Here is a 20410-nt window from a genome sequence, read left to right as displayed (position 1 = left end):
AGAGAATGTTTTTTCTTTATCTTTTTGCTTGGTCTCCCGGTTTCAGCCTGGCCTAGCCCAGGTCACTGTGGCCATTTGGGGAGTGAACCAGCGGTTGGAAGGTCTCTCTCTTTCTCTCTGTCTGCCCTTCTCTCTCTCTAACACGGACTTTCAAGTAAATAAATATATTTTAAAAACAAAGAAGGTAGAGAGGGAAGGCTGGAAGTTGCAGCAATAATTCGGATGGGTCCATCTTCAGTTTACTGAGCTTTGTGGGTCAGGAAACATTAGAGGTAAAAGAATCTTTGGGAAAGAATTCAGGGAAAAGCCACATAACAGTGAACATGCTATTTCCTATGCTGTATAGAGACTTTTACCCAAAGCATCAAGTAAAAGGAATTCCCATGGCAGGTGTTTGACGAAAAGGCTTAAATTGCCACTAGGATGCCAGTATCCCATGTCAAAATGTCACATTTGAGCCCCTACCACCCAGCTCTCCACATAGCCTCTTGATAATATGCAGCGCAGAAGGCAAAAATTATGGCTTCAGTATGAGGTCCTGCCACCCACATGGATGATCCTGATGATGGAGTTCTAGGATTTTGGCTTTAGGCTTCTGACTTTGGCCTGCTCCAGCCCAGGCTGTGTGGGCATTTGGAGAATGAACTAGCAGGAAAAAGATTCAGATTCTCTCTCTCTCTCTCTGTCTCTCTCTCTCTCTCTGTCTCTCAACTTCTCTCTTCCTCTCTCCCTTTCAAATAAAAATTAAAATATGTTAATTAATTTAAAAATGAAAAGAAATGGTTGCTCACAACCCAACTAGGGAGTGTGATAGAAGACTGAGAGCTGAGAATAATCCCACGGCAGGAAGGAAGTTCATGCTAAACCTGGGATTTGTGCCCAAACTCCATGTAGAGAGGCACGGGGACAGCCCAAACCCGGACTGTGGTGAACACTGGGAAACCAGCAGCAGCAGGAAAGGAGTCCAGGTGTTTCTGCACAAGCAGAGAGAAACATCTCCATCTCACTTTCACAAACCCAGTGAGTGAAGCTGCACAGCAAAGAGACGGAGAAACGGTTGAGTGTAAAGAACAGCAGCAAACTTCCTTGAACATTAGAAAAATATCTCAACTCAGCAGAAAGTGCTAAAATCATTTTTCAGGAGATTACCTTCTCAGAGATCTTCCTCCCAGAAAAGATGATCATCTTGGTGGTGACAAGTGTGGAATCCACAAGGAGAGTCAGATTGGCCCTGATGGTTTTCCTCAGTGAAGCGCACACACACATGCACACAGACATATGAAATAAAAGTACAACTTAATACTTGATCCCTTTTAGTATTTTTTGGTCCTACTTAATACTATCGGTTGTACTCTGTAATTAACACACAATTATTCTTAGGTGTTTAAATTTAATGAAAAGTGATCTCTGTTAAATATAAGAGTGGGAATAAGAGAGGAAGAAGATGTACAATTTGGGACAAACTCAAGCTGACTTGCCCCAAATGGTAGAGTTAGAAACGTTTTTTTTTGTTTGTTCTACTTAATACTTTTGGTTGAATACTGTAATCAATACACAATTCTTCTTAAGTGCTGAAACTTAACTGAAAAGTGATCACTGTTAAATACAAGAGTGGGAATAAGAGAGGGAAGAGATGTGCAATTCGGGACATGCTCAAGCTAACTTACCTCAAACGGTAGAGTTAGAAACATACCAGGGGATTCCAATTCAATCCCATCAAGGTGGCATGTACCAATGCCATCTCACTAGTCCGAGTGATCAATTTCTGTTCACAATTGATCATAATGATAGGACTAAGAACCAAAGGGATCACAGAAACAAGAATAGTGTCTGCAAATACTAGCTGATAGAATCAAAAAGGGGGAGAATGATCCAACATGGGAAGTGAGATACACAGCAGACCCATAGAATGGCAGATGTCCTAAACAACACTCTGGCCTCAGAATCAGCCCTTAAGGCATGCGGATCCAGCTGAAATGCCCATGAGAGTATTTCAGGCATGGAAAGCCAAGACACTCTGGGAGAAAAAAAAAAAAAAAAAAAAAAAAAAAAAACACCTAAATGGAAGATCTCTGCGAGTGAGATCCCAGTGGAAAGAATGGGTCATCAAAGAAGGAGATACCTTTCTCTGAAGGGAGGAGAGAACTTCCACTTTGACCATGGCCTTGTCTAAATATGATCAGAGTCAGTGAACTCAGGGGGCTTCCATAGCCTTGGCAGCTCATGACAAGAGCCTAGGGTGATTACTGAGTGTCAATTTGTTAAGTCAACAACAGGAGTCACTGTGCACTTACTCCTCATGTAGGATCTTTGTCCTTAGTGTGCTGTACATTGAGATTTAATGCTATAACTAGTACTCAAACAGTATTTTTCACTTTATGTTTCTGTGTGGGAGCAAACTGTTGAAATCTTGACTTAATGTATGCTAAACTGATCTTCTGTATATAAAGAGAAAAGAAAGTGAATCTTGATGTGAATGGAAGGGGAGAGGGCGTGGGAAAGGGGAGGATTGTGGGTGGGAGGGATGTTATGGGGGGGAAGCCATTGTAATCCATATTCTGTACTTTGGAAATTTATATTCATTAAATAAAAGTTTGAAAGCAAAAAAAAAAAAAAAAGAAAAAAAAGAAACGTGCCTGGGGATTGCAATTCAGTCCCATCAAGGTGGCATGTACCAATGCCATCTCACTAGTCAAAGTGATCAGTTTCAGTTCATAATTGATCATAATGATAGGTCTAAGAGTCAAAGGGATCACATAAAAAAGACTAGTGTCTGCTAATACTAATTGATATAATTAAAAAGGGAGAGAACAATCCAACATGGGAATCGGGATACACAGCAGACTCATAGAATGGCAGATGTCCTAAACAGCACTCTGGCCTCAGAATCAGCCCTTAAGGTATTCGGATCTGGCTGAAAAGCCCATGAGAGTATTTTAGGCATGCAAAGCCAAGGAACTCTGGCAAAAAACAAACAAACAAAACAAAACAAACAAAAAAAACCTAAATGAAAGATCTCTGTGAGTGAGATCACAGCGGAAAGTATGGGCCCTCAAAGAAGGAGGTACCTTTCTCTGAAGGGAGGAGAGAACTTCCACTTTGACTATGACCTAGTCTAAATAAGATTGGAGTCAGCGAACTCAAATAGCCTTGGAAACTCATGACAAGAGCCTAGGGAGATTTCTGACGCCATAAACAAGAGTGTCAATTTGTTAGGAGTCATTGTGCACTTACTCCTCATGTAGGATCTCTGTCCTTAATGTGTTGTTCAATGTGAATTATCACTATAACTAGTACTCAAACAGTATTTTTCACTTTATGTTTCTGTGTGGGAGCAAACTGTTGAAACTGTTGATCTCCTGTATATAAAGATAATTGAAAATGAATCTTGATGTGAATGGAATGGGAGAGGGAGCTGGAGATGGGAGGGTTGCGGGTGGGAATGAAGTTACTGGGGGGAAAAGCCATTGTAATCCATAAGCTGGAGTTTGAAATTTGTATTTATTAAATAAAAGTAAAAAAAAGAAAATGAAAAAAGAAAACCAAGTAAAGGAAGATTTCTATAGTAAAATATTGAAAGATAATTCAATCTGACAATTTGTCTCTTTTTAGAAAACCTAGATGAAATTGTACTGGTTATTTTATGTAGGGAAAATAGTAGAGGAAAAACACTTTATTTGGCATTCAAAATTTCGTGTAGAGTTTGGAAGAATGCTGACATTCAATGTGAATAGTGGGAACATTGCTCAGCCTTTGTAAAGCTCCCTATCTCTGTAAGAGAACCTCCCATCCCCCTTCCCAGGCTGACCACCACCTCCGACTACCTCCTCCGCCAGCACTCTCCCTCCCTCAGTGGTTCAATTCTAGTTCCTACCCAGCAACAAGAATGTGGACTAGAGGTGAGCTGATTGGCTTTCAGTGGTGGCTCTGTCACTTCATCTCTGGGGCCATGGTCCTGTTACCCTGTATATTCTTTGCACTGCAGTTTGCAAACCTGTAAAATGGGAATATTAGAATTGACTTCACAGGAATAGAATCAGATAAAAGGGAGATAAGAGGTGTCAAGCATTCACTGGAGCTTGCAGGATGATCTCAAACTCCACATTAAAACCCTAGACTTGGGTAACGTAACAGCATCAAAAGACAAGCACTACTAAACCATCAACAGTAAATCATTATAATTCAGACAAAGCAAAATGGACCCATTTGGCCAATATTTGTTGGCCACATGTGGTTTTGTCATAGTTCTTTTCAAAAAAAAGGCAAGAAATCTCACCAAAAACAGTTGCTAAAATAAAAGTTCTTACCATTAGAATTATATATTTATTTCAATGTTATTTAATTATATCCTAGATGATGCAAAATGAAGTATATTTTCTTAAACTATGTGTTATAAAATGTTTATCTACACATTTTTAATTTCATCAGCAACTAGTATTTCTTTCATTAAATCACATATTATCTTAAAACTTTTACCAAATGCAGTTAGAACCCGTATTTACTTGGCCTCCCACTTGTAATCTCAACTTTTGTTTCACACTGTTATAGGTCTTGTTACAAAATCAGCAGTGTGGAGCCATTAGCAGAGCACTGGCATCCTATGTGAGCACTGGTTCACGTCCCTGCTGCTCCACATTCAATTCAGCTCCCTGCTAATGCACTCGGGAAAGCAGCAGAAAAGATGGTGCGAGTACTTGGGCTCCTGCCACCCACCTGGGAGACTCAGATGGAGATCCAGGCTCCTGATCTTGGCCTAGCCCTGCCCCAGCCATTGGAACCATTTGGCTAGTGAATCATTGGGTGGAAGATTCATTCTCACTCCCCCCCACCCCGCTCCTTCTCTTTTTTCTCTCTCTAACTCTGCCTTTTAAGCAAATAAATAAATATCTAAAAAGAAAATCCACAATCCCACAAATGACCTATGGTTATAAATTACACAGATTTGAGCAAAGATTTCACTTCATCTTACTGTAACCTTTTATAGAACATATTCTGAAATTCTTTTAGTTGGATCCCTTCAATCTCTCCTGTTATTAACAGCCTCTTTCCTGTCTTCCCAGTACAGACATTCCGAATCATTTTCATTTTCCAGAGATTCTCTCCTTAGTTTACATCATGAACTCCGGAGAACAACACTGGAATAAGCTGACTTTTTAAAGAAGACCTTTCAAAAAACAGATCAAAGAAAATGATGTGTCCCTTGTTCTCACACACAGAGGGGTTATGGCTTCTGCGAAATCTCCTCTGCCAGAATGGTTTGGGTTCTTACAGGGTACACTGGAAACAACCTGGTTGTGTGCACTTCCCACAATGAGTTAGTCTATTTTTCTTTACTATAATGAAATACCTGAGGCAGCTTACTCCAAAAAGAAAACAGATGCCTTTCATTCATGGTTCTGGAGGAGCAAGATTTAGGGGCTTCATCTTGTGATGGTTTTCTTGCTGGCAGAAGCTCAATGCGGCACAGAGCACTGCTTGGCAAGACAGAGGGAGTGTATATGCATATGTGAGTGTGTGAGTGTGTGTGTGCGTGTGTGTGTGTGTCTGACACCAGGATTCAATCATGAGGGCCTCAGCCTAATGACTTTATCTAATCCCTGATGATTTCCCCAATGGCCCACTTCTAAACACATTGTCAGATGAAGGTTTTATCTTCTTATTATGTTACAATAGAAATTACATTTCAGCACATAAACCTTGGGGAATACTCCAGTTAGGTTTCAATAATGGAATTCACTATAACATTTCCCTGGACCTGAGTGCCTTTCTGGAGGAAAGCAGCATCAAGGTTGGGCTTGCAGGCCCAGCACAGCATCTGCACAGCCCGTCTGATCCCCCAGCAGCCGGCACAGAGGCTCTGGATTCAAACCAGCTGAAAAGATTCTCAGAGCTCATTTCAATTCTTTTTAACAATTATTTATTTGACAAGCAGAGTGACACACACACACACACACACACACACACAGGTCTCCCATGTGCTGATTCACTACTCAAATGGCTGCAACTAGTGGGGCTGGGCCAGGACCAAGTCAGGAGCCCAGAACTCCATGTGGGACTCCCAAGTGGGTTGCGGAGGTCCACACTTGGGTCATCTTCCTCTGCAGGGAACTGGATCCGAAACAGAGCAGCTGGGGTTTGAACCAGAGCTCTGCTCTGATGTGAGATGCCGGCATCACAGGCAATGGTTTAACCTGCTATGCCATAATGCTGGCTCCTCATTTCAATTTGAAGTGTTAATGAATTGTATTGCTGTTTATACAGTCATAAAATGAATAGTACTGTGGTTTATGTGAAAAGCTGACTTAATATACATCCATGTTTTATATGTACTCTGATGTCATTATATACATGTATGTGTGTATGTATATCTAAATAATTTTTTCCACTGTCTCCCTCTGTCTTATCAGGAAGTTACTTTGTGTTGGTACAGAGGAGCTGTTAAGATCTGGTTTTTAATTCTGTGATGCTTTCAACAATTTTTCCTATCTAGAAAATTTCCGTTCTTTCTCTCCAAATGTATTCAATATGGCTCCTTTTTGAACCCTTCTATTCCTGCCTGTGATGAGCTAATCACTAGCTCTTCCAAATAACTTCTATTGTTTACTTCTCATGTAGTTCTTATTTTTTTCTAATGCAAAGTTCATACTCTTCAATTGTTACAAGGATCTTGTATTCTTCTTTCCTAGAAAACTCTCTTCCACTTAGAACAGGATTTATGTTAATTGAATATATTGAAGCCAATGAGACAGATTACTGGTCTGATTTTTCAGATGTTAATTTTTATAAGCAGCTGTTTTGCAATTGGTTTGTCACCAGATGAACAAAAATATATTTAATACAGATGGGCACAAGTGAACAACATTCATGATTGGTCTTGTAAAAAAAAAAAAAAAAAAACTCCATCTGCAATTTCATCTTAAAAATAAGGAGACACCAAAAGGATTTCTCGAAATTGCCATTATGCTGGTAGAAATGACAACATTTTTTTCGAACTGGGATAAAATTTGGTCATTTACACTGTACAGTGTGGGTACATTATAAAACTTATGGTTGGGCTATTTTAAGATTTTACTTATTTATTTGAGAGGTAGAGCTACAGATAGAGGGAGGGAAAGACAGAGAGAAAGGTTTTCATTCTCTTGTTCACTCCTCAAAGGGCTGCAACTGCAGGAACTGCACCAATCCAAAGCCAGGAGCTTGGAGCTTCTTCCTGGTCTCCCACGAGGGTGCAGGGTCCCAAGGACTTGGGCCATCTTCTACTGCTTTCCCAGGCCATTGCAGAGAGCTGGATCAGAAGATGAGCAGTCGAGAAGAACCAGTGCCCATATAGAATGCAGGTGGTGGTTTTACCCACTATGCCACAGAGCCAGCCCACGTCAGGCTTGAAAACTAGATTTCTAAATGTGTGTGTGTGTGTGTGTGTATCAATACACAGAACAGAATTAATTCTTGCTTAGCTGATTCCATTATAAGCAGTGCACTGATCAATGGTAAGAAGCGATTACAAGTGTGCAGGTTAACACAGAAGCATACCACCCTTGGACCTGGTGAAAGAGAACACGGCCACGACTTAACAGCAGCAGAATGGAAGTCTGAAGTGTACAAGTCCATCATTAATCACTGTTTCTTTTTTTTTTCCTTTTTTTAATTTTTTTAAAAATTTTTTTATTTGTGTTTCTTTTTCTTAAACTGTTCTAACCCAGCATTTGGGAAATTTGTTTTTATTAACACCTCTAAAGTTCTGTGAAAAGAATTCAGGAGTACATCAGAAAATCTTCACTTCAAATAATGCCTGTATTCTCTGTGGTTTAAATCATTTTCTTACACCCATTTCAAAAACATGTTTTGCCTTTATGAAAAAGAAGCCCTCCGAAAAGGCTTTAAGTTGATAAAACACGTATGTGAAACCACAGCCTACTGATCTTAATGTAATTTTCTGGAGATTCGTGGGTATTCTTGGTTCATTTTCCGAAGTCTTACAATGAAAATTTCTCCCAAACAATAATGATGGCATTATTTCAGTTCTTTTTCTACTATCAAATAATTACCTGACATAAAAACTCAGGATAATCTAACTTTCTGGGAGTTTGTTTTTTAGCATAGTTGAGTACCTACATTGTAGACACTGATGAAAACATAGATCCCTCACTACTCTGCAAATTTCTATCAAAATACTGGCACTGAGCTATAGTTTTATAAAGGTTAATGAAGACAGAGCTGCACAGCATAAAATCCTCTCTAATATATAATTACAAATGGGTGAATAGTAATGAAGTATTACAGAAATGTAATAAAATGTTCATATTAATGATAAAGAATGTAGAGGTGCTGATTTTAATAACAACTTGATTTTGATTTTTAGCAAACTTTTTGTAACTCAGATGCCTGCATTAAATATTTGTTACCATTAAGCTCCACCATTGCTGTTCTAACTACGACTATGAACAGCAGGACTAAGGAAGAACTGAGCACCTTGCTTTTGATTTATACTGCTTACTATTATATGCAACCTATCCCTTTTAGTTTTCTTTACTGAAAACTAGTGGTTTTTGGATAAAGTCATATCTTGAGATTAAATTACATACGAATGTTTAGTCTCTTCTAAATTCAAGCTGAAGGAAAAAAATCTCTCTTATTGCAGATCAAATTTTTGGCAACATTTTAGGATGGAACTTGTGGCTGTGATACTGGAAAGCTACCGAACAAGAAATAACATCACTTAGGGTTTGCAGCCCAACACTCGTGTGTGCCAAACTCCTTGTCTTCATAAATATTTATGAGTGATCTCTGCCATCTCATTAGAATTTAACTCAAAGACAACAGGTGCAAGCAATGATTGCTCAAGCTAGGCCAACTAACTTCACTAATGTGTTCCAAGTTCTACATTTAGAAGAATCTGGAGAGGGTGGACTCTGACTTCTTTGGTTTATTCATATCATTTAAAGAGTGTTGTTTGGGCACTTCTAAGTATCAGTGACTTGCTTCCAGAGAGCTGCAGTCTAGTTTGAAAGGGTCTACATTAAAGGAAACATGAATAACCGTTGAGTTACATTTGTGCAGATGTACTGAGAGAGATGTAGAGTTCATTCTAAAAGAATCTGGCAGTGAGACTTGCCCCAAGAAGAGCATTCAGCAAGGGATTCTGGAACCCCCAGGATGGGTACGTGCTCACTAGGTCAAGTAGGGTTGGAAAGGAATGACTTGTAAGAGTTTGTGATGCCTGGAATAGGGCCTTGAGGCAGGATGACATCTGGTTCCTCCTGAAGACTGAGATAAAACAAGAATAAATACATAGGGTGCAGTGAGTCAGAGGGAGGTGTTACAAGAGGAGAGTGTCACACAAATGGACTAAGGATATGAACAGCCATTTTTCGAAGGATGACATACAAATGGCCAAACAGACACATGCAAAGATGCTCAGGATCACTAGCCATCAGGGAAATGCAAATCAAAACCACAGTGAGATTTCTCCTCACCCCAGTTAGAATGGCTCTCATACAGAAATCAACAAACAACAAATGTTGGCAAGGATATGGGGAAAGAGGTACCATAATCCACTGCTGGTGGAAATGTAAAGAGTACAACCACTATGGAAGACAGTATGGAGATTCCTCAGGTATCTGAAAATAAATCCACCATATGATCCACTCATTCCATCCTGAGAATTTTCCCAAAAGGAAATGAAATCAGCATTTGAAAGAGTTATCTGGACTCACATGTTTATTGCAGCTTAACTCAAAATAGGTAAGATAGGGAATCAAACCAGATGTCCATCAACTGACTAATGGGTAATGAAATCCTGGTATATACTATAGAATATTACTCAGCCATGAAAAAGACAAATAGCATGCAACTGGAAACCATTATTTTTGGTTAAATAAGCAAGTCCCCAAAGGACAAATATATGTTGATTTGTGGAAGTTAATATACAGAGTAGAAAAAATTAATATATATGAGTGAAATTGACATTTTGAGATTTTTATTAGTTTATAGCACTTGCCATACTCTTTTTTTAAAGATTTATTTATTTATTTGAAAGGTATAATTAGAGGCTGGCGCCGCAGCTCACTAGGCTAATCCTCCGTCTGTGGCGCCAGCATACCGGGTTCTAGTCCTGGTTGGGGCGCTGGATTCTGTCCCACTTGCTCCTCTTCCAGTCCAGCTCTTTGCTGCGGTCTGGGAAGGCAGTGGAGGATGGCTCAAATCCTTGGGCCCTGCACCCGCATGGGAGACCAGGAGGAAGCACCTCTCTCCTGGCTGCGGATCAGCACAGTGCGCTGGCCGTAGCGGCCATTTGGGAGGTGAACCAATGGAAGGAAGACCTTTCCCTCCCTCTCTCTCTCTCTCTCTCTCTCTTTCACTGTCTAACTCTGCCTGTCGAAAATAATAATAATAATAATAATAAGGTATAATTAGAGAAAGAGAGAGGCAGAGACAGAGAGAGAGAATCTTTCATCCCCTGGTTCATTCCTCAAATGTTCGAGAGCCAGGAGTTTCTTCCAGGTCTCCCACGTGGGAGCAGGGACCCAAACATTTGGGCCATCTTCCACCCTCCCAGGTGCATTAGCGGGGAGCTGGATCATTAGCGGAGCATCTAGAACTCGTATTGGCACTCAAATGGAATGCCAGCACTGCAGGCGGCAGCTTTATTGGCTAGACCACAGAATCTTCCCCTTTGTGTATTCTCTCTCTCTCTCTCTCTTTCTCTCTCTCTCTTTTAAATGATGTATTTATTTGAATGGCAGAGCTATAGAGGCAGAGAGACAGAGAAAAAGAGAGAGAAAGAGAGAGAGAGAGAGAGAGGTCTTCCATCCACTGGTTCACTCTCCATGTGGCCACAACAACCTGATCTGAAGCCAAGAGCCAGGAGCTTCTTCCAGGTTTCCCAAGTGGGTGCAGGGACCCAAGGACTTAGTCCATCTCCTACTGCTTTCCCAGGTCAGAGCAGAGAGCAGGATTGGAAGTGGAGCAGCTGGGACTTGAACCAGTGCCCATATGGGATGCAGGCACTGCAGGTGGTGGCTTTACCTGCTACACCATAGCACCAGTCCCTTGTGTTTACTCTAGAGGAATAGTCATTTCCTTACTTACCACTTGTGAAATTCTTTCTTTAGCAGGGGGTTAGGCTTGTGATTGTAAATTAAATTGAAACCATGTCATTGAAAAAATTAAAAGAACAGAAGGAAGAAGGAGGGTAAGAATGAGGGAAGGATAGAGAATAAGATGGAACTATCATTATGTTCTCAAAACTGTATAAATGAAATTTCTTTCCCTTATATAAATAAAAAGTTTAATTTTTTAAAATAAGTAGGATGAGAACAGCAATATAGTTAACAATGAGTTACTAAAGAATTTTATAAACCATGGTAAAATATCATTTACTCATCCAGTACATTCAACACATATCTCCTGCATGCTGAATTTGTGCTAGGTAAAGTTCTATGGGCTGGCATAGGGCAGTGATTGAAAGAGAAAAACAAATCCTGTTCTCACACAGCCTGAACAGCAGTGGGAAAACAGAAAATAAGTGAATGAATAAATTCATAGTCGACCCCTGTGTGCTATGGAGAAAAAATAAAGGTAATGTGGCCTCTAAATAAAGTCACTGGGGAGCTGGGCGGGTCATGGGGCCTTTATCACAAAGGAAAACAAGTTGAAAACTGAAGGAAATCAGGGATGAGTAAAGCAGATACAGGGAACAGAATATTTCATGAAATAGGGATTTTTAGCCTGGATTCCCAACTAGAATTCAGGTTGCCCCTGAACTTGAATAGGAAAAAAAAAAGAGAGAGAGAGAGAGAGAGAGAGAGAGAGAGAAATGAAGGAAGGAAGGGAGGAAGGGAGGGAGGGGAGGAGGAAGGGAGGGAGGGAAGGAGAGAAAGAGAGAAAGAGAAAGAGAGAAAGAAAAAAATGAAGGAAGGAAGAGAGAGAGAAAGAAAAATAAACGATACCCTGGCCAACATCTCACTAAGATTTAGTATTTCCTTCAATTATCAGTGTTATCATTTTCAATGTTATCCACAAAGCCCCTAGTAGCGTCAACAATTTCATTGCCCAATTTTCCAGGATATTTAGTTTACATAACAACATAGAAGCACCTTGAAATATCATCTACTCTAACCACTGCTTTGAGATTATGATTATTATTCAATGTTCTGCTCAGTTGTCATTATTTTGATGAATTAGTGAAGTGTGCACGTTACTATATAACACATTTAATTTGAAATTATTTGTGCTGTTTTTCAATATAGCTGGTTTTATTTGTAGTCCAGTGAATTTTTTTCCCTATGCGTGTGAAATATCCTCCTAAGGGCAAATCTGCTTCCCTCAGCTGTGAGAGTTTGAGGGAACACATCGGGGCGTCCCTCTGTGTAGGCAGGATGAAGCTAGAAGTCATGATGTAGATAGGTGCTTGTCCCATCCAAGACACAGCTGAGCGTCAGTGAGGAGGAAGCCGGGCAGTAATGGGGATGATGGGACAAGGGATCAGGGAGGTGTGAGCCAGGAGCAGCAGATCGTGCTGGGGTTTTGCCCATTACAGTGAGACATTGTTAACGGGCTTTAAGTTAGGAGCTCAATTAAGAACATCCAGAAAGTGTGATAATAAAAAACAAATTAAAAATGAAGGCCCTGAAATTTTTCCCTAACTAATCTCCTTGCTCTCCTTGAGAGTTATGGAGGTCATTTACCTTCCACCAAAGCTCTTGTTCTGTTACATCAAGTGTTTCAAGGGTTAACACTGGGTTACGCTTTATCAGCTAGAAATTAAGCCATGCGAATTGGAATACCATCTAGACACCATTTCCTTCTCTGCTTTCAATTATCTACATGCCGAGCTTTCTAAATGTGCATTCGTGTTATTCTCCAATAAATTTGCCTTCTTTCCTCTCATCTTCATTTCACATCTGCAGGACTCACTTTTTAGGGGTCAGAATGAAAATGGCATAGCAGCACTCATTGTCTTCTGTGTAAGTAAAGAAATCACCCACCTCGAATAGCACTTTCCATCACCCTCACCCCCATCACGTAGGCTTCCAGGACGCACTCTGCAGGCATCCAGGTGAACATCTCAGGAGAGAAGTCAAGCTGACCTCCTAGCACATGGTTCTCCACTAGCCTCTTGTTTTTGCTACTTTCACACAATCTGTAAGCAAAGGGATAAATCTGAGAGAGTGTAGTGGGCAGTTTTAAGACCAGACTGAAGAAGTAGGCAAAGTAAGATCAAGGAAGGCGTGGTAGGCCATATTAAATATTTTGGATCATGTTCCTGGGGAAGTGGAAAATAAAGGATTTCTATCACAAAGCTGAAACATGTGATTTGAATTTCATAAAGTCAATGCCGTGAAAATATTATGGAAAATGAAAGTAAGAAATAAAAGAGTAAATTATTTTTTAAAATTATATCCGTGGTAGCTTTTAATAATGAAAGAAGAAAGGACTGGACCTATTTGGGAAAAATAAAAAGGAAGCCTAACAACACGACTGGCGGTGTATGGGTTAAAGCAGACAGTGAGTTAAGGATGATCAGGATAGTAGAGATCTGTGTGGGCAGTAGTGCCACATTCTGAGACTAAGTTCTCTAGAGAAAAATAGCTTTGGGAAAAGAGGATGGTGTTTCTGTTTGAGGTTTCTTGAATTTGAGAAGCTGATGCCAAGTTCATGTGGAGATGGCAAGTGGCAAGTGAACCCAGAACTGACTGGGTTGCAGTAAACACAACACAAAACACAAACTATAGAGACAGTGGATGAAAACTGTCAGGACTTTGTGGACAGCAAAATCGGGAAAGGGTCCAGAGTGAGTCTGTGGATGCCTTTAAACCTGTTCATCCTTTATCTGTGAAATCTGGCTTCCTTTAGAAGGACCTGATACAGGCACAGATGTGTGACCCTGCGGTGGGTTACGACAAACTGCAGTCTTCCCAGGTACACCAAGTTCTTGCCTTGGACAATAGGAATCCGTCTGGAGTACAAACCTGGCAGCGTGGGAGTTCCACGTGGGCCACTCGGCAGTGCCAGACGCTGGGGTGCAGTTCTCTGTGTAGCAGAAGACTCACACGTGGTGGTTCCTGAAAAAGAGGGGAAAAGTTTGATCCATTACTGCTGATTTTCTCCCTAGTGAGGGGCTGATAGGGTAAAGCCCTCTCGAAGTGCCTAACTCAATAAAGCAGAAAGAGAAATTGTGGTGAGGGGAGTAGAACAACAACAGCAAACTCACAGTCCTCCCTGCGGACACACACCATGTTCAACAGTGGCTTACTTGACGTCCAGGACAGAGGATCCAGAGGCAACCCAAGCACTACCAGTCTTATCAGGTGAAAGAAGCAAAATAGTATCAGAAGAATTGCCCAACTACTCTTTCCCTTAACCTCTAAAGCCAGAGGAAGACTTTAAGTAAACTATACTTTTAATAAAATAGTGTTTCTTTGATATTTATTATTTTTGCATTTTTCTTTTACTTTTTTTTTTTTTTAAATTTTTTGACAGGCAGAGTGGACAGTGAGAGAGAGAGACAGAGAGAAAGGTCTTCCTTTGCCGTTGGTTCACCCTCCAATGGCCGCCACGGCCGGCGCACCGCGCTGATCCGATGGCAGGAGCCAGGAGCCAGGTGCTTTTCCTGGTCTCCCATGGGGTGCAGGGCCCAAGCACCTGGGCCATCCTCCACTGCACTCCCTGGCCACAGCAGAGAGCTGGCCTGGAAGAGGGGCAACCGGGACAGAATCCGGCGCCCCGACCAGGACTAGAACCCGGTGTGCTGGCGCCGCTAGGCGGAGGATTAGCCTAGTGAGCCGCGGCGCCGGCCTTCTTTTACTTTTTTAAAAAAAGATTTATTTATTTTTTTTGTTTGTTTGTTTGACAGGTAAAGGTATAGATTTATTTATTTGAAAAGCAGTTACACACAAACACACACACACACACAGAGAAAGAGAATCTCCCAGCCTCTGGTTCACTCTCCAAATGGCTGCATAGACCAGGGCTGGAACAGGCCAAAGCTGGGAGCCAAGAACTCCTTGCACGTCTCCTACATGGGTGACCATCTTCCACTGCTCTCCCAGACAGACACAGTAGCAGAGAGTTGGATCAGACACAGAGCAGTCGTGACTTGAACTGGCACTCTGCTACGGGATGCCAGCTTTACAGGCAGCTGTGCCACAGTGACTGCCCCTGTTCTTTTATTTTTAAAGATATTCTCAATGTACTTAGCATTGACAGAAAGAACAGCTATTAGAGATATTCTAAATATAAATGAACTTGGACTCTGCTAGTCCTTTTGGCTGAATGCAAGAAGAACAAATGAAAGCCACTGCTAACAAATGCATATATAACTCTGTGAGAGACACTGGTGATTGTAGTAGACATGAGGGGGTCTAGGAGAGTTTGTAGAATTGATAGGGTGTTGATTCATTGAAGTGCCGAAGCAAATAGCTGCATATGATGATTTCATGTTAATTTATCATGGAAAATAGCAGTCTAAAGGAAGATAAAAATGATAAATTAATTGTTTCTCAGCTCCTCTTTTGGGTGCACGACATACAAACATTTCCTCTTCTGTTTTTCATGGATTTATAATATACAGGTTATACCTCTCATTTAAATCAGAATACGTTATCATAGTCTGAAATTATTTGAAATAGTTGCACATATAAGAAGAATGAGATAATTACAATCAAGTATACCCCATCACAATTTAATAAAGAAGTCACTAGAAATTGACATATTCAACCATTCCTGATTTGCTTATTGATTGTTTACCACAGGCCACTGTGTCACAGTGAATACAAGAAAATCTTGGGGCCAGCGCTGTGGTGTAGTGGGTAAAGCCGCTGCCTGCCGTGCCAGCATCCCTTACTGGTGCCGATTCGAGTCCCACCTGCTCCAGCTCTCTACTATGGTCTGGGAAAGCAGTGGAAGATGGCCCAAGTCCTTGGGCCCCAGCACCCACATAGGAGACCTGGAAGAAGCTTCTGGCTCCTGGCTTTAGAATGGCACAGCTCTGGCCTTTGCGGCCAATTGAGGAGTGAACCAGTGGATGGAAGATCCCTCTCTTTCTCTCTCTCTCTCTCTGTAATTTTGACTTTCAAAAAAATAAATCTTAAAAAAAAGGAAAATCTCTTCTCACAGGGGTATTCACAAGAGGAGAATTTGTTAACGAAAAACAAATAAACAACCATATACCTACAGAATTTCAGTGATCTTTTTAAAAGGTTAAATTATTTATTTACTTTAAAGGCAGATTAACATGAGGTCGGGGAGAGAATGAGAATCTTTTGCTGGTTCACTCCCCAAACAGCTGCAACAACCAGGTGTGGGCCAGGCCGAGGCAAAATGCCAGGAACCCCAATCTGATCTCGCATGTGGGTGGCAGGGGCCTAAGCACTTGAGCCATCCTGCCTGCCTTCCCAGGCACATTCATGGTGAGCTGGATCAAAAAGCAGAGCAGCAGGGGACTAGAACTGTGGCAAGTGTCAGCTTAACCCGCGGCACCACAGTGCCAGCCCCAGTGCTTCACAGACATTAAGGGCAATAACGGATAGAAAGTGAGGGAGGCAGTGGAGGTGCAGTAGGTGTGCTGTTTGATAATTATGAGCATCGAGTCACATTTGAGCGGAGGCCTGGTGAAGGAAGGGAGGGCCTGGCCAGAGTCTGGGAGATAGCGTTCTAAGAGTGAGCAAATGCACAAGTCACGGCACTGAGGCAGGAGCACGCTTCGCTCAAGAGCTAAGAAAGCGCTTTTCATAATGTATGTGTTCTTAGCCATGCTTTGTCTTCCAAAACTGATCTACTCCTTAAAGCAAGCCATCCAGGGGACAAAAAACCAAAAACAACTGATTAAGTAAGGTTCTAGATTTATTTTTATCTATGTGGATGTGATAGATGAAATGCACTTCTTACCTAGGCAAATATGAAAGAATATTTTTTTTTAAATAATGCAACCTGTTTACAGTCATCACTAAAATATTCCATGGACTATTGGTTCAACATTCCGAGATCATCATGAAGTAAAATGTGTCCCTATTTCTGTAGTTCGCTCTAAAGTTTCAGGGCAGCTCTCTGCAAAACGAAACACCGCCTTTACCCCATGCAAGCACAAAACAATGAGGATCCCTGCACCTTCGGTACAATCTGTGTCTTAATTTTTTAGCGAGCAGAAGCCTGCACAATGTACTGGGTCATGGAATGAGGAACTTACCATCGATTCAAAAGCATGCTGGGAACGGACGACTTCCCCCACATGTGTGGCTTGGTACCCAGCAAGTGGCTTTAAGATGTGATCAGCCCCAGTTCCTAAAACAGGGTTTCTTGCCTTCCTACTTTCCTACTGCCAGGTCACATGAAAAGAAGTAACAACTTTCTTTTCCTGTTAGTCTAGCTGCTTAAAAATAACACATTCCAGCAAGGAGGGAGGGAGATTACAAGCAACAGGACATATGAGCCTTGCCAAGGGGCCAGCATTTCCTGGCTCACAATTGCAGGAAAAGCTTTGCTCCATTATCAATGGGACCTGGATGCTTTGATAGGCAATTGTTGTAAAAGCTAAACAACATTTGCAGTTGAAATATTGTGTGTGTGTTATACAAGGCTTGTGTGGAGGAAATATAGCACCAGATGGATCAGACAATAGTCTTGTCTGATGTTTTGTTCTTTTACTGGTAATAAAATAAAAACTCAAAAAATGGTCATATACAACTTTGCTCTTAATAAAGCCTCTGTTGTTTTAGAAAAAGAATAGTGGAGCTGTCATGAACAATACACATTTCCTTTTCAATAACTGCTGATTTTAAAATGTACTGAGTTAAAATAGACCTTGACCAGAAACAATGGAATGGCTGTAAAATCACAATCACTTTGTGTAAGGACATTCCTTATTAAACACACCGTTATCTCATCTCTAGGTGGAATTAGGAAAATAATACTAATAGCTGATGGGTTAAAATATGAAGAACTTCAAAAACTTCATGGAAAATGTATAATTAAAAGATTACGTGCATTTTCCATGAATTTTTTGGAGATTCCCATATACTCCTCCTATTGACAGGATGGAGGTATGACATCCAATAATTCCTTGATTTCTTGATGAAGAATTGCTTTGCTCCCCATTTCTTGTTCTTATGAGAAATATGTAAATAGTTTATATGTATTTAATGATTCATATTTAATAATTATGTAAATCTATATATTCATATTATATATAAATTTAAATACTGTTCAATACTATTTAAATGCTGTTTAAATACTACACCAATATTTGCAGATTCTAGATATAATATTTAAATGTCTAAAATATTATTTATTTTAAGATATCTACACATATGTTCTCCCTTTCTCAGAAAATTCATTAGCTGTGGTAAAGTGTGGACCTGGAAATTGAATGTCTGGCAAATAGTAGGTTCTAATTAAGTTTCATGCCTTCCACATCCTTTCCATTGATGATAAATATACTGAGAATTCTAACAGAGAAACTTCTTCATAAATAAATATATATAATTTCTTTTTTTTTTTTTTTTTATTTGACAGGCAGAGTTAGACAGTGAGAGAGACAGAGAGAAAGGTCTTCCCTCCACTGGTTCACCCCCCAAATGGCTGTCACGGCCGGCACACTGTGCCGATCTGAAACCAGGAGCCAGGTACTTCTCCTGGTCTCCCATGCGGGTGCAGGGCCCAAGCACCTGGGCCATCCTCCACTGCACTCCCGGGCCACAGCAGAGAGCTGGACTGGAAGAGGAGCAACCTGGAAGAACCCAGCGCCCATATGGGATGCCGGCGCAGCAGGCAGAGGATTAACCAAGTGAGCCACGGCGCTGGCCCCAGTATATACAGTTTCTAATATCCTGAAGTGACATTTCTATATCCTAAAATAAAACACATCTTTGGGTATTGGTCTTTAAGAAAATCTATCTATCTTTTCTGTTTTGGGATCTAATTTGATATGACTACAAATATCCTTTGCCCCAAATCTTTTAGGCCAACCCCGATTCTGAGGATATTATGAAAGTAGCAAAACTTCACACAGGTCTTTTATAGCGTGGTTACATAGGCTTATAGAAAGGTAGTATGCATTCCTAGCGCAATACTTGTCGGAGGTATCTTGGAGCACTTGGAGGGCAGAGGTGGTGAGTAGATTAGTGATAGCAGTCCAAAGAATCTTATTTCCAGGGAGAAACATATTATTAAATATAAAAAAAGATAAGAAAAATATTTTACCATCAAGTTGAAGAAGTTAAGAAGATAATCAAGCAGAGTATTTTTAAAAATCAATGGCAATATTTATAAAATAGAATTAGGTTCAGACTTAATATTTACTTTTATTTTAATACTGACTCCTAATGGAACTTAGAAACAGCTGGCTTTGTTGATCTAATGGTCTGTGTAAGACTGAATAGGCAGAGTTAGAACCATTAAAGTTCCATTCTCATCAGATTTATGCTTGAGAAAACTGAGCATACTCTTATAGTAATTTATTATAGACACTCCTTGGCTTGCATTAGATATATCGTTGAAATGACAGGAAAGTTTGGGATGAAATAATACAGCAATTACACAGTTTAAAACTTTTAATAATAGAGAAGCATTCAACCACAGTTCATCACCACCATCTGTGTTGTATATAGCATCTTAAGATTAATAAGGAGACAGAGTTTTGTTTGTTGCTTTGTTTATGGGGAATTCAGACAGAGATGGGCTTTTTCCCATCTCTGAAGAATATTGCACAAAGAAAGATAGTTATCTTTCTTGGATGGCAGCGACATTCTCAAGGTCTTTTCCAGACTATTTCTCCCTTAATTAGCCTACAGTAGTGTCTCAGCATTCAAATATTTTTATTCAAAAACATATATTATCTCCTCACCTAACTAGTGAGAGGAAATTTTTTGATAATGACCCATTCTCATCTTCTGGAATGCCAACTACAACATTGGTTTAAATTTCAATTCTATGTTAGACTCGGGGCGGAGAAAAGTCGTTATTTGTGGCTTCCCGGCACTAATTTAATGTTCTGAATTGCATCTCCTCCTAGTGGCTTCATAGAGTAATCACAATTTCCAGAGTGGGTACCTCAGTTAATTCAATTCAATTCACTCCAGTTCCATTTGATTCAATGCACTTTGTCCAACCCAATTTCAGAAGTCGTTGCTGAATACTTACTGACTAAGGACACCCAGACATAAATAGAAAAATACAAGGGACTCCTATCTTGACCTCAAATGAGCTAATTTTATGAGTCAATGATTTTAATCACCAGTTGTAGCATTCTTTCTTCCTTTATTCCAATTTTTAATTAAATGGTAATAAAACAGTAGTTTTTTCTGATGCTAATAGATACTGAAACTTTCCTCTCCAAAGATGGCAACATGGCTGAAACTGAGCTGATGTACGACAGACAGAACCTCTATGTCAAGATAGGGAAATCTAAAAT

The 20410-nt window shown here is 40.4% G+C and overlaps 1 long non-coding RNA gene across 3 annotated transcripts in view; it reads right to left on the bottom strand.

Moving 5' to 3' along the window:
• LOC108178130 (uncharacterized) overlaps window positions 1-17347 on the bottom strand; it is a 99677-nt gene extending 82330 nt beyond the window's left edge. Inside the window, exons 1-4 of one of the 3 annotated variants that reach the window (XR_011378042.1) lie at window positions 17189-17347; window positions 13974-14066; window positions 12990-13144; window positions 3483-3994 (exon numbers count right to left, since the gene is read on the bottom strand). This is a non-coding gene — a long non-coding RNA (uncharacterized lncRNA). Of the gene's footprint in view, window positions 1-3482; window positions 3995-6712; window positions 7545-12989; window positions 13145-13973; window positions 14067-17188 lie in introns of those variants that run through there. The other 2 variants (XR_001794826.3, XR_011378041.1) reach the window with 2 other exon arrangements.
• Window positions 17348-20410: the final 3063 nt, after the last annotated feature.

This window comes from Oryctolagus cuniculus, chromosome 8 (assembly GCF_964237555.1).
Source record: "Oryctolagus cuniculus chromosome 8, mOryCun1.1, whole genome shotgun sequence".
Taxonomy (NCBI): Eukaryota; Metazoa; Chordata; class Mammalia; order Lagomorpha; family Leporidae; genus Oryctolagus; species Oryctolagus cuniculus.
The sequence above is the reverse complement of the archived record's forward strand: the minus strand, read 5'-3'. Positions and strand labels throughout refer to the sequence as shown.